The sequence below is a fragment of the Cajanus cajan genome, chromosome 5, assembly GCF_000230855.2.
Source record: "Cajanus cajan strain Asha chromosome 5, NIPB_CcT2T_4, whole genome shotgun sequence".
NCBI classification, from domain to species: Eukaryota; Viridiplantae; Streptophyta; class Magnoliopsida; order Fabales; family Fabaceae; genus Cajanus; species Cajanus cajan.
The window spans coordinates 14,674,320-14,689,244 of record NC_138521.1 but is presented as its reverse complement, the minus strand read 5'-3'; the positions used below and the strand labels follow the sequence as shown (position 1 = coordinate 14,689,244).

General features: G+C 30.1%; 1 long non-coding RNA gene across 1 annotated transcript; it reads right to left on the bottom strand.

The window, feature by feature from the left end:
- Positions 1-1,760: 1,760 nt before the first annotated feature.
- Positions 1,761-11,655, bottom strand: LOC145958240 (uncharacterized). Its single transcript, XR_014433898.1, has 3 exons — positions 11,500-11,655; positions 1,986-2,075; positions 1,761-1,820 (listed from the first exon to the last, which is right to left on the bottom strand). It is a non-coding gene; the product is annotated as an uncharacterized LOC145958240 (long non-coding RNA).
- Between the last annotated feature and the right edge of the window lie 3,270 nt (positions 11,656-14,925).

Here is a 14,925-nt window from a genome sequence, read left to right as displayed (position 1 = left end):
TGCAGGTTCTGCATGACTATACCAAAGAAGCAATTGACATAGGTGTTCTCCAACAACATACAGGTCTTTCTGCCCTCAAAATCTGGCAAAGTTAAGCTAAGCATGCTTGAACAACTTCATGCTGAGCCAATGAAAGTACACAGCAACCAAAATTATAGGGAGAGTCAATGGCACCAAGAAGCAATAGTACCTATTATAATTATCAAAAGAAAAACAGGAAAATAATGAGTTTTTCTTTCTCATTTGGGGAGAGGTAATAGTAATTACAAAGATAACAACAATTGCTTATCAAGAAATTATACCATCAACAAAATATTTGTTATTTGTTCCAATGGTGAATTTATTAGTTGCAACATAATCACAACACACGCGTTAAATTTATTTTTCTCATTTTAGAAGAGTCCAGAAAAGGGTGATGATGTTTTGATGGTGGAAAACTTAATTTAAGGCACTAACTCAAATTATGCATTTAGCAATTACATAAATCCAGACCTAAATTTGGAGGATCCCATGTCCAAAAGAAAGAATCACTAAGGAAGCTAGGACAACCATCATGTTGGACCAAGAGACAAATGGTACCTGATTAAGTACTTATCAAAAATCACCTCCCTCGTCCTGATCTCCAACATGTTCGTTGGTTCTTCTATCAAAAACCATTTCCCTAACATTATTTCCTAAAGCATCACCAAGAGAGTTATTTTCTACAAAATCATTGTCTGAAGGATGTGAGGAGGTCCAAGCAGTTTAGTCTAGGCTACAATAGAGTATGGAATCTTTCGTTACTATAGACATTAATGCTATCGATCAGGATAATTTGATGTTGGAGAAATTCAGAGGCTATGGCTACAGATAACCAGCACTATCAGTCTTCTTGAAGATGTTTGATTTAATCAAGATTTGCAGATAGTTTACAGTTCTGTACACAAATAACACCCCTAATACTGGAAGGAGTATAATGTGGTGCCACCTAATTGACACCTTCAATAAAGTGAATGTTGAGAACAGATCAGGAGAGTTCTCTTGGAAATTCAGGTGTTGATTTGTTTATATCCTTCTATAATCTATTAGCCATAATCTCGTTCCGATTTTCATATATACCTAAAAATAAACTTTGTTTCTACCCTTAGAGATCTACAAGACAATCAGACACAAACATGGAGCAAACCTCAAAACTTTACAGATACACAACATGACAAGAACACAACCCAGTTTAATTCAGGTGTTTAATTTGCGTAAGCAGAAAAATCATTCCATGTTCCAAAGAATCCAAACCAACCAAATCAGATCTTGTCATGAATGAACACACTATAACCTCTCAGTGTGTGGTAAGATTTTCATGAAACACAGTAACACACCCATTATCATCATCAAACGAGCATGAATGACATGTTCATGAAACACAGTAACATACCCATTATCATCATCACACGACACAAAACAATTTATACAAAAACCCATGACAGAACATATTGCAATTTCATGCCCTTACATTCTACACCCTAAATTATGCCCTCCCCAAAAACGACAATTATGTTGAAAAACCATTGACATGAAAGTAAAAACCTACAGAATCACATCTCAATATCAGGACTAATTAATTAATTAATTACCAGTCATTTTGCAACGCAGAAATGAGGGCAATGTTTGAAGGTGGGAGAAGCTTGGAAATAACAACAACAAAGAAATACCCAACAAAGAAAATAGAGCCAATTAAGACAAACAACCATCCCCGCAATTTTCTCTCATCAAATGAAGCCAACCACCGCATAGAATCAGCCAACCTTTAACACAATCAAACAAATGCCTTGGAAGGGATTTTTCTGAAAAACAAAAAACAAAAAATAAAAATTAGAGCTTTGGATTATAATAACAGACTTGAGTTTAGTTCCATGGTTTATGCCAATTTGGGTTACACAAAAATTAATTAACAGAAGAAAATCACAAGAAAATCACAGTTAAGAAGAAGCATTGACAAAAGCACGCACCTTTGAAACTTGAAGGTTGTCACTTCCATGTACTAAGCAAACTACGAAACTCCTATCAATATTAAGAAGCTGCGTTCCGTATGACCGCACCTACGGATAAATATAAGAAAGGATTTGAGTTTAGAAAATTGGTCCAACGAACACAACGTTTTAACTGTTTTGTCTTTTTTTTTTTGTTTAAGTTTGATAGGCCTTCTTTTAATTAAGTTTAATTTCTTTTAATTTTTTTTAAATAAGCGCATATAATGTACTAAATGTAGTAAAATAATAATAATAATAATAATAATAAAAAGTATAATAATAATTTATGTAAAACATAATACTAATATATATAAAGAATGATTTATTTACTTAGGAGTAAATATACCTAAATGAGATTATCTATCAATTAGAATTAATGAAACGAAGTATCAAATGATTTTTAATTTTTTTTAAAATTTACAAATTTATTCTGTACATTAATAACTTTAAGTTTAATAATTAGATCGTTAAAATCTGATATAAAACATGACTTATATAGAGTAAACGAATCTCTCTTTATATATATATATATATATATATATATATATATATATATATATATATATATATATATATATATATATTACACATATATATTAAATAAACTAAATAATAGTAAAATTAAAAACTAAATAAAAAGTAACATATAATTATACATTTTAACTTTATTAATTTATTATAAAAGCAAAATGGAACTATAGAAGAGATACAATATTTTTAAAACTTTTCTAAAGTGGTAAAGGTTGACATAACCACTTATCCAAATGTCCAAACTTTAACTAAAAGAGTATAAAATAACAACTAAAACTTAAAAGGATGGCTTTCAAAGGTCATACATAAGTTTTAAATTTTAATATCAAAGAATAACTAAAAACATTAACATAAGTATAGACTCATTGTATAATACTAAAATCCTATTCACCTCCTATCAAAACAAGGTTTCCAAAACAGTACCAAGTTGATCTCATCAACAAATGACATTCAATTTAAACACAAACCAAAACAATACCAAGTTGATCCTCATCAATAAATAACATTCAATTTAAACACAAACAAAACAAACAAGGAGAGAGAGAACATGCTATAATTTTGGGAGAGCATGCTAAAATATCTCATCCACTTTCTTCTCTTATAAAGCAAGCCACCTCGAGGGTTTTTCTTCCATAATGTCAGGGCCATCCAATAAGACCCTTATTCCAATTATTTACTATTAAGCCATTTCTTAAGGACTATAAATTAGGATCACACATTAACCCATATTTACAAGCATGGTGACACTAGAAAATATCTTATCAACAGCTTTCAGTGATAGAATCATATGCTCAAGTGTGCAATGAAATCAAGGGGATAAACCAATGTGACAACTAACCATTAATTTTTATCAAGTATTGATCAATGATTCAATGTGCTTACCCTGTTGTGCAAGAATTAGGTTTGGCAAATGAGATTGCCATGTTGGTGAAGCATAACGGGATGTTGCAAAAATTACAAGGATTGGAACTGAGTGAAGAAACCAAGAAGCTAAGTCTTTTTTTTTTACATATCCAGCTTCTCCAAAGGCATCATATCTCCAATTGACACAAGGATTTCTCCAATTTGCTGAACTTGGTCAATGACATGGGCAACATTGTCATCAAAGTTGTTCCTAGAGAGGTCTAGGTACTCCACTTTGGAGTAGTTGTAGAGGGGTGTGGAGAAGTCACCAGGGATGAAATTGAAGCTGAAGTCAAGGTTTGTGAGGTCACGGATGAAGGGTGGTATTTTGAGGGTGATGTTGAAGTGGGAGAGAGTGAAGGCAGTAATTGAGCCAGTGGTGCATGTGATCTTTAGCAAAGAAGAGTGAGAGAGGAAAGAAGGGTTCTGCAAGTATTACTTTATGTTGGTACTTGGTATTGACTATTGACTAAAGAGCACCAAATTCTTCAATCTAGTTCCCAGATTGCTTTACATATGATCTCAACCAAACAACCAATTTCAAAAGACTAATAAAAAATAGTCAAATACATACCCAAAACAACATTAATAACATCCTACAATACTTTTTCTTCCTAGATATTAAAAATGAAAGAATATATATAATTCCAGCTATGATTTCATCTTCATCTATTGTTTCACTTGACTTCATTAATTTCCAGCGCGTTAAGTAGCTATATATAAAAATGTACAATCCAGACCATGAAACCATTTCCAAGACTCAAATAGCATACTTCCCAGTTCCCATTTCCAACAGAGCAATTAAGATCAACAACATAGAAATCATAAATTTACAAATTACAATAGAGCAATTGAGATCAGTAAAATTTACAACACACAATTTAGAAATTACAAATTTACAATATACTGAATTCTGATGAACAGAGCAATTAAGATTAATAAAATATAGGGAACTTTTATTAACCAGGTTGTGTAGGAACAGAAGCTTAGGGTTGTGGCTGGCTATGTAGTGTGAGAACACAGAAATGTGACCACTGCAATGGATTGAATTAAAAAGTATAAAACATAAGATCAGATTATGAACCTCTTATCTCTCTCAAAACCCATTAACAAAATTATCGGTAATGGATTGAGATTTGGGAATGATCTCTCTCTCTTAACTTCCTAAAAAATCATATCCCTCTCCATCAAATCCTTCAATCAAAAAGAAAGCGGTCATTCTCTTATTTACCTAAAAACCTGACAAAATTTTTTATAACATTAAATTTTTTTTAAAAATTACTTCGAAAATAATTAATTTAATATTAAACAAGTCCTCCTATTTTATTTTAAAAGTCTGGTTTCTTTTGCTCACAAATTCACATTTTCCTTTTTCTAAAATTTCTATTAAGCTGTATTTTTAATTAGTTCAATTAAAAAAAAAAAATTTTTTTTATAAAGTAATTAAATTCTCAAATCATTGTATTTAGAAAAATTGTTAGCAAGTATATATTATACCATTCAAGCGATTGTTACTAACTACTCACAGCACATCACACATTGATGTATTATAACGTGAAATAATGATATTAGATTTAATTATTTTAATGTAACCAATAACATTAATTATTTTTGTTATCATTAGTATAAAAAATATTTCTTTATTATTTATTGTTAATGGACTAATTTCTTTGATATTATATATAAAGAGATTGAGAGAGAGGATTATCTATTTTTCTAAACTTTCGTTCATATTCCATTGTTTTGGATATTATTTATAAGACTCCGATGTATTTGACATTGAGTACATGAATTTGAACACATTGCCATGTAAATCTTGGAAAGCAAATCGATTATTAAATTATGTCATAGATCTTCCGAAAACTTTGTAGTAGTTTTTGTCACGACATCCTATTCTCTTTCATTATTTTTTATTAATATTTTTTAACATGTAATATTGAAAGGATAACACTCGTGAAAATATATCACGAGCCACAGTAATAGAGTGCCGATATATATCATAAAAATTTAGTAAAAACACAAGAAAATAAAGGCATAACTTACAACTAGGAAAATTTAACGGCAAAAGCATAACATACAGCCAAGTAAGCCTCGTACTTGGTATTCTATTAAGTTAAAAAAGCAGATCACAGATAAGAAAATATTCGCGGCATCATAAATAGAGCAAAAGCAAATAATTCCATATTGGGTTAAGCATCCAATTACTTTAAAACATGATTTCAGAGATAGGGATATACAATAGGTCAAAAAATGTTTCATAAAATTGAAAATACAGAGTTGATTTGCTGTTAAGATTCATACTATAAATTATAAAAGTTTTATATACAAAATACACAAATTAAAAAATAAATACGACGAGTACAGCAAACTTCTACTTATTCCCATCAATGGTTACAAACAATACAGGAAATATCAAACTATAAATCAAAAATAAGGAAAATGTACCCTCTCATGTCTCTGCAGCAAAATGTTACCTACGACAAAAATCTGGACCATTAATCAAACTTTCTCCCACATTTAATTATTGTACAATAACTAATCAATGTTTGTGATTTGGCTGAATGTTGGCTGTAGAGGATTTATATTGGAATTAAGTATTTTTTATCAATATCCTTATTATACTCACAATCAGTTAGTTCTACTTCTTGCAAAATCAAAAAAAGTGTTAGGGTTTTTCTTGTGTCAAGAAATATTGGGAAGTTGTCGAAGCTTCTAGATAGAGGGGGAGACGTTGGTCGATCAAGTGAAACGTTTAAGGAAGAGGTTATGGGCCCTCGTTATCCTCTCTGGTACGTAATCTCCTTGAGGAGGGTGTTATGTCCTTGAAATATGAAGGTGGTGATTGTCTCCTTCCTAAGTTTATTATTGCTAAATCAACTTTTGTGAAACTATGCGAACCATGAAAATAATGTCTGGTGGTGAAATTGTTGGGGAAGAACATTGGTTTCATTATTATGTGGAGCAGGTTGCAAACGCTTTGGAATGGATATATCACATGGCTATTTCATGGTGAAATTTCATCTTGGTGCCGATAAGGAGTTATAATGCAAGGAGGTTTGTGGATGCTCTTTGATCATTACTTGACTATTAGACAATGATCATCGAAGATTGTGGCATTTAAGGTAGGGGAGGATAAAACCCTTGTTTGGGTATGCTTTCCAGGGCTAGGCATAGTGTTTTATGACGAGAGTGTTCTTCTTACTATAGTCTCAACGATAGGAAGGCCTATTAAAGTCGATCTCAACACCCTAAACCCTGGACCTCTATAAATCGGTGTTAGGTAAGTTTAATCTCAACAATGTATGGTAGAAAATAGAATACAAAGGCTTACATTTACTTTGTACCATGTGTGATTGTTACGGCCATGTTGCCTGTGTGCGTGCAACTCCTTTTGCAGCGACGGAGAAGAGTACAAGGTAAGGAGACAATTACAAAGGGAGGAGGCTTGTCAACGTTGAGTGGAGATGGCAGCATTGATGAAAAGATAGAAGAAGAGTGATCATGAGATCCAAGATGTTTCGATGAATTCGCTACAACCGCATAAGGATTGATTGATTATGAAACAAAAATCACGAGAACAAAATGAAAGCAAATTATTTGCAACACAATTCATGCATGGATATGCATGGATTGGGGAAGGATAAAGATTTTGACAAGATATGAGCGAGAGGAAATATCTTAGCTATTACGAATGAGTCCCTAGCACTATCCAAAAATATGAATAATCATGTGGGGCTTGATGTCCAGATTATGTTGGCAAATAGGGTTGGGCCTAATAAAGGGGTGCATGAGGCTATGAGGAAAAAGAAGAAACGAAGTCATGCTGACATAGGCGATCCATGCATGCATGTGGGCGTGATTAACATCCAGGAGGTTAACTTGAAACCAAGGTTTACTCAGAGTATTGCTCCTTGAATTGTAGAGTTTAAGTTTGTCTTCCTCATCAAGCATGTTAAGGGTACCCAATATATGTATTAAGATGAGGATCCCTTGGAGGGGGTTCAAAGTGTGGTGTAGGATGGCAACCGAGATGATTGTAAGGGGCATCTCAAGGTTGAGGATATAACTCATGATGACATACTCTCTTGAGGAGAGCTTCTAGTTACCACTCTAAAAAGTTTCTTATGTTAGATAACCAAAATATTATTTGTTGGAATATTAGAGGCACAATGAATGTGAAAGGGAAAAGAACGTTTCGTGAGTTGGTTAAGTTGCATAAACCTTTTATTTTCATAGTGTTGGAAACCCATTGCTCATTCTCGTCAGTTACCTCATTTTGGAGCAATCTGAACTATAAGTTGCGTCATAATGTGGAGGCTAGAAACCATGCTAGAGGCATATGGATCCTAGTTGAGAAAAATAGTCAAATATCGATGGTTGAGTCATTTTTTCCCTCAAGCAACTACAATTTAAATCAATCAAGGTTGCAAGGAGTGGACATGCACAACTATGTATGCAAGTCCTAGCTTCAGTTAGAGAACAGAGCTCTGGGATCATATTAGGAGTCTTAGAAGCCAACTAGCGGTGCCTTAGCTCGTATTAGGAGATTTCAACTAAGTCATCTCTAGCTCATAAATTCGTGGGTTTCACTTCTCTCCTTCTCATGCCTCCTAGTTGGTTTAGCTTATGAATGATTGTTCCTTGATGGACCTTGGCTCTAAAGGTCTTAGATACACCTAGTATCAGAAACAACTAGGCGTAATGATGGCTAAAAGGCTTGATAGAATGGTTTGCGAGACATTATGGCAGTATTTCTTTCTAAAAGCTTTTATAGAGATTTTGTGTTGGCTTATTCATATCATTGCCCTATCCTTGTGCAATGTGGTGGTCTAAAAAATAAGCAAAGAGACCGTCCATTCCATTTCCAAGCTACTTGGTCTACACAAGGGATTTGAAAAGGTGGTCCGTGAGGCTTGGATTAAGAGCACCCCTAACCTTGCTAATGAATTGAAAGTTGTCAAGACTGATGCATTAGAGTTTATAGTTTAGGGTTTAGGGTTTTTGTTTATAGTTTATAGTATTGAAAGGAGAGGGTACATGTTCCTTATTTTTGGTTTATAGTTTGATATTTCCTGTATTGTTTGTAACCATTGATGGGAATAAGTAGAAGTTTGTTGCACTCGTCATATTTATTTTTTAATTTGTGTATTTTGTATATGAAACTTTTATAATTTATAGTATGAATATTAACAGCAAATCAACTCTTTATTTTCAATTTTATGAAACATTTTTTGACCTATTGTATATCCTTATCTCTAAAATCATGTCTTAAAGTAATTGGATGCTTAACCCAATTTTATGCAATATATTTTTGTTGAATATTAGCTCCCTCCTATGTTACTTATCAACATGAATGCACAGGATAGCTTTTCTGCAAACATTTTTAACAAGAATAGTAATCAAATCAGTCAAAGAAACTAGCTCCTAAACACATTCAAGCCACAACACCTAATGATCATTCATGATCCCAAGCTTATTAGGTGTTTGGAAATATTTTGGATAATGCTAGGCCAAAAATTATAAATAAATAAATAATAAATAATAAAGTAAATTGCATCATATATCTGTTAGAGGCTAGTGCCATCAATTTATCTATGTGGCTGACTCACCTAATGGCACATGGATTCATTATTTGCTGTAAACCATGAATGTAAATGAATACCAAATATTGGTGATGAATCTGTTTAGAGATATAAAAAAAATTCCTCAGTCCCTGTATCTAATTGCTTAAGCTTTTAGGATAGTTGATTCTTAACATAATATTAAAGTTGTGACCAAGTGGTCAAGAGTAGCTAGAATTCATAAAATGACTAACACAATTCAATATATAATATAATAATGTGAATAAAATTGAATAAGTTCCAAAATCATTTTTAATTATTCTCTACTGTAATGCCATTTCACTATCAACTTTATTTTATTTGAAATTCATTAAATTAAATTATCCCTAATTCTTTGATTATAAAAACTATCTTATATATTCTCAATTATAGGCCTTTCTTCTATAGGTAATTATACTTTGAAAAAACTTTATGAGCGAGACATAAAGATACATAATTATACATCATTAAAACACTAATACTTTTGGTACTCCAGTAACCTTCCAGCAGAAAAGAAGCATTTTGTATATCCCACTCAGTCAAATGAAGTAGTTTTCCAGAGGCCAAAAAGAGAAAGTGAGATTCACAACCAATTGGACACAAACAACGCTATGCATTCAATGAAAGGTCGTCAATTCATTTAAACAAAAATACCAATTGACCTTGTAAATCTCATATCCAGTTTTAATAAATTGGATTCTACTACATAGAGATGCAACTGGATCAGCTGATCAAACTTTTGCCACTCTTATATGCAGAATAAATGAAACAGAACTAAAAAACAAATGAATCAAGGCCAGTCATTCATTTCATTTTCATTATCTAACCATTATCAAATCCATTAATGTGACGAACTTCAATTTCTCAATTATCAATAAGTACAAAGACAATAAGTACGTACATAGCAAAACTGTTGTTAACTTGCACCAAGTAATTTATAGCAGATTCACTTTTATCAATTAATTAATGGAAAAAGAAGCACAAAGTTGTGGGATACTCTAATTAAATTATGAGATTAAATTAATGGAAAAACCTTTCACCTACCATTTCACATACAGGATGAGTTTCAAAATCTACATCCACATTCATAGTCTTATACACAAACTTCATGACAATCTTTTAATTTCTACATAGTAAGTGGATAAAAATATAGTAAAATCAACATGTAAAAATCTATATCAAGATTCATGTAATTATTTCTGATGTGATTTTAACAGACTCTGAATTTGAGGACAGAGGGTCTCCTAAAAGAGAATTATTTCTCACGCATAACCCACAACAAACAGTAAAGCAATAACAGAATTGTAACAAATTGTTTCCGGAAGCTGCTGAATCATTTGATTTTCCTTTATATTTATAAACCATAAAATCTGACCAATTCTTTAATTAAAAAATACACATTTGGTATATCACTTGCACCAAACAATTTTACTCTCGCAGAGGAACCTAGTTCAACATTACAAAATGCATCAAAAGATTTATCACAGAAATGAACACACTTAGTTCATTCAAGAATTAACAAGTCTAAAACAGAAATGCTAGCCCTCTATAATATGTTACTTGACATTCAAAGTTTGTTCTTGTTGAGACTCACAAAACAGAACAAGTTTCTGTAAACTTATTTGGGTGGAAACAAAATGTGAAGGGGGAATTTCCATGAGCAAATTGCACAATGTTTATCTCTTAGCTCACATGGATAACTAACAATACGCATGTAGAAACAACCAAACTGCATCACATAAACGATATGAACATTTATACATAGAACTAATTTACTTTTTGTGTTCACTCATTACAAACTTCAAATTCAATATCCAACTCACTCATAAAGCACAAAGAATCAACTTTCGTTTTCTTCTTGAAGGATCAATTGATACAAAAATATAACACAAGCACATCATTACCCTTTCACGTTCCAACTCTTAAAATTAAAAAACAAAAGCAACACAAAAAGAAACTCTCCCAAATTTAGAAGCCATGATCATTTTGTAATTTCATCTACCTCATTATTGTCCCAGTATAGAATGATAGAAAAAGCAAACTAATAAGAGTAGAAACTGATTTGATTGAAAATTTTCACCCTTGGGTTTTGGGCTCCTTCATAGGCCCAGATCAAGGTTTTTCCATTTAATCTCATATAATATATTTGATTTTCCTTTATATTTAGTAATTTGAGCAAATAAAACATCATTTTCTTCTCGTCCTTTAATTAAAAAATACAACAAAATGCAACCAACCACTCCAACAAATACAATGACAATCAAGGTGTCGTGGCCGGCGAAGAAGGAAAGTAAAATACCTAAACCACTCCAACAAATACAATGACATAGAATTTCCAAATAACTAGTCCCAGATTTCCCGATTTCATAAGCGAAACGCATAATTAGGAGGTGTCGTGGCCGGCGAAGAATGAAAGTAAAATACCTAACAGAGCGAGAATACCTAACAGGGAAGAATACCTAACAGGGAAGGAGGTGTCGGGGCCGGCGAGGGAGTCTCGAATGTCTGCTAGGGCGAGGGAGTGGCGCTGTGTTGTTAAATTTCGGAGGGAAGAATGAATATTTAGCCCACTGTTAAGCTAACTGGGTTGGGCTTGGTCTCTGATAATGGGTTTAGGAGCTCTGGAAAAAACCAAGCCCAATCCATGGCAACTTTATGGTTCATGATATATACACCTCCTTTTTTCTATAAGTACATCTCTTTTTTTTAAAAATGATTAAATTTTTAAAATATTTTAATTTTTTTTTTAATTTTTTAATTTTACATCCACAATATTTTATTTAATACTTTTTTTTACACATCTTCCCTCTTTTTTTTTTTTTAAATTTTTACATGTACCCCCTTACCTTTCCTTCACCCCACCTATTTTAGTAGCATGTGGAAATTAAAAAAAGAAAAAAAGTGTGTGAAAAAAAAGTAGCAAATTAAAAGTTGAAGGTGTAAAATTAAAAAAATAAAATAAAAAGGAGGTGCACTTATAAAAAGGCTCATGATATATACACCTCCTTTATTTTTTAAGTACCTCTCCTTTATATTTTTTTAAATTATAAAATATTGTAGTTTTTTTTTTAATTTTCTAATTTTACACCTTCAATTTTCAATTTGCTACTTTCTTCTTCTTTTTCATACACTTTTTTTTCTCTTTTAATTTTCACATGCTACCAAAATAGGTGGGGTGAAGGAAAGGTAAGGGGGTGCATGTAAAAATTGAAGAAAAAAAAAAGGAAGATGTGTGAAAAAAAGTACTAAATTAAATGTTGTAGATGTAAAATTAAAAATTAAAAATTAAAAATATTTTAAAATTTTAATTATTTTTTTTAAAAAGGAGGTGTACTTATAGAAAAAAGGAAGTGTATATATCATGAACCCAACTTTATTCCATCAATATTAAATCAAAAGATTATAAAAAGGGTGATGATATATACACCTCCTATTTTTTATAAATACACCTTCAATCTCTTTTTTTAAAATCAAATTCCTAAAATATCCTTATAACTAAATATGATTCATGTTGATGGAAATGTTAATTTTAGCATTCTGGAAAGTATTTTCCGGAATAGTAAAATTATTATTCCGGAAAGTATTTTCCAGAAGTGTGTTTCTTATATAATTCCGGAAAGTTCTTTCCGGAACATTAAATTTAGTATTCCGGAAAATATTTTTCGGAATTATGTAACAAGCACACTTCCGGATTTATTATTTGGTTCATGATATATACACTTCCTTTTTTCTATAAGTACACCTCTTTTTAAAAAAAATAATTAAATTTCTAAAATATTTTTAAATTTTTTTAAATTTTTTTGTTTTTAATTTTTAATTTTACATCTACAATATTTAATTTAGTACTTTTTTTTCACATCTTCCCTCCTTTTTTCAATTTTTACATGCACCCCCTTACCTTTCCTTCATCACACCTATTTTGGTAGTATGTGAAAACTAAAAAAAAAAAAAGTGTGAAAAAAAAAAGAAAGTAGCAAATTGAAAGTTGGAGGTGTAAAATTAGAAAATTTAAAAAAAAAACTACAATATTTTATAAATTTAAAAAAAAAAAAAAAAAAAGGTGTACTTATAAAAAAAAAGAAGGTGTATATATCATGAGCCTTATTATTTTTCTAACTTATAATTTTTCAGATTCGCACCTCCCTTCTCACTGTTATTCTTTCTTCTTTGTGCACCATGTTTCTTCTTCTTTACTTTTTTCTCCGCACCTCCATACCTCCCCTTCTTTCCTATTCAATTTCTGCATTATCCTCTTCCCTTTTTAGTTTTGTTATAAGTTGTAAGCGGGTTCAGTATCGAAGGGAAAGGTGTCAAACCATATGCATTTTTTCGTTCAAATAATTCTTCTCACTATTTGTTCCGGAAAGTGTTTTCCAGAATAATAAAGTTTTTGTTCCGGAAAGTATATTTAGGAATAATAAATTTTTTATTCTGGAAAGTATTTTCTGGAAGTATGCTTGTTACATAATTCTGGAAAATATTTTCCAGAATACTAAATTTAATGTTCTGGAAAGAACTTTCAAGAATTATATAAGAAACAAACTTCCAGAAAATGCTTTCCGGAACAATAATTTTACTATTCCGGAAAACACTTTCTGGAATGCTAAAATTAATGTTTCCATCAACATATCATATTTAATTAGAAGGATATTTTAGGAATTTTATTTTAAAAAAAGATATTGGAGGTGTATTTATAAAAAATAGGAGGTGTATATATCATCACCCTTATAAAAATTATAACTCAAATCATAATAAAATCTCTCTAGTATTTATAAAAATATTAAATTTTTAATATTATTTTTATTTTTATTTTTAAAATTAATATATCAACAAAGGGAACTTTCTATCAGTAAGTGAAAAGGAAACTTAAAATTTTGTCGCGCATAGACTTTTTTATTTTCTAAATTTTACCTTAATTTCTAATTACACTTTTTCTTATTTTTTTGGCATTTTTTTAAATACTTATGTGTGATGCTTATATGTATTATTTTTTAATGTACGTGTTCATAATTTATTTAATCAAAATATCTAAAATTATTAATATTTATTAAATATATTAGTATTATATTTAATTCTTAAAAATCGATTTTAAATTTTATCTATACCTATTATAAAAAGGATATAAGATTATGTAACTATTTTTTGTCTCCACTTTTTAGTGGACCATTATATTCTTTAGATATAAAAAAAAAATTATATTTCCTCTAAATAACTACATACAATCTTCTAATATTCTATCTACCTATCATTATTAGTGACACAAAGTGATTCAAACCCTTTAGTATTTATAAAAATATTTAATTTTTAATATTATTTTTATTTTTAAAAAAATTATAGATAAAATCATTTAATATATATGTATATATATAGAGAGTGAAAAGACTACTAATTTTTTTTATTATCATTTTAATATTATTGTGATATAGAATGTCATTTTTGAAAGTTATTTAGTTACTTTTTATATTTTTATTTTACTTTCAATCAAAATTTAATTATAATAATTTTTTTTATTTCTAAAATGAAATAACTTCCTATAAGTATTTAAATAATTATACATCCAACACTTTAAAATTATATAACTACTTTTTAACATATTCAAATATAAAAGTTTATTAAATTTTAAACACTTATAATATTATAAGATCTTATCATATAAAAACTTATTATATAAGATCTTAAAGAAGTTATTTCTTAAAACATATCATTATTCATTGAATGTTTAATGTTATAAGATCTTATTACATAAAAACTTATTATATAATATCTTAAATAAGTTATTTCTTAAAATATATCCTTATTCATTGGATGTTTAATAGTAATATAATTTGTTTAAATCTTTAATATTAATATGATTCGTTGAATCTCTAATTAAAACTTATTAAAAT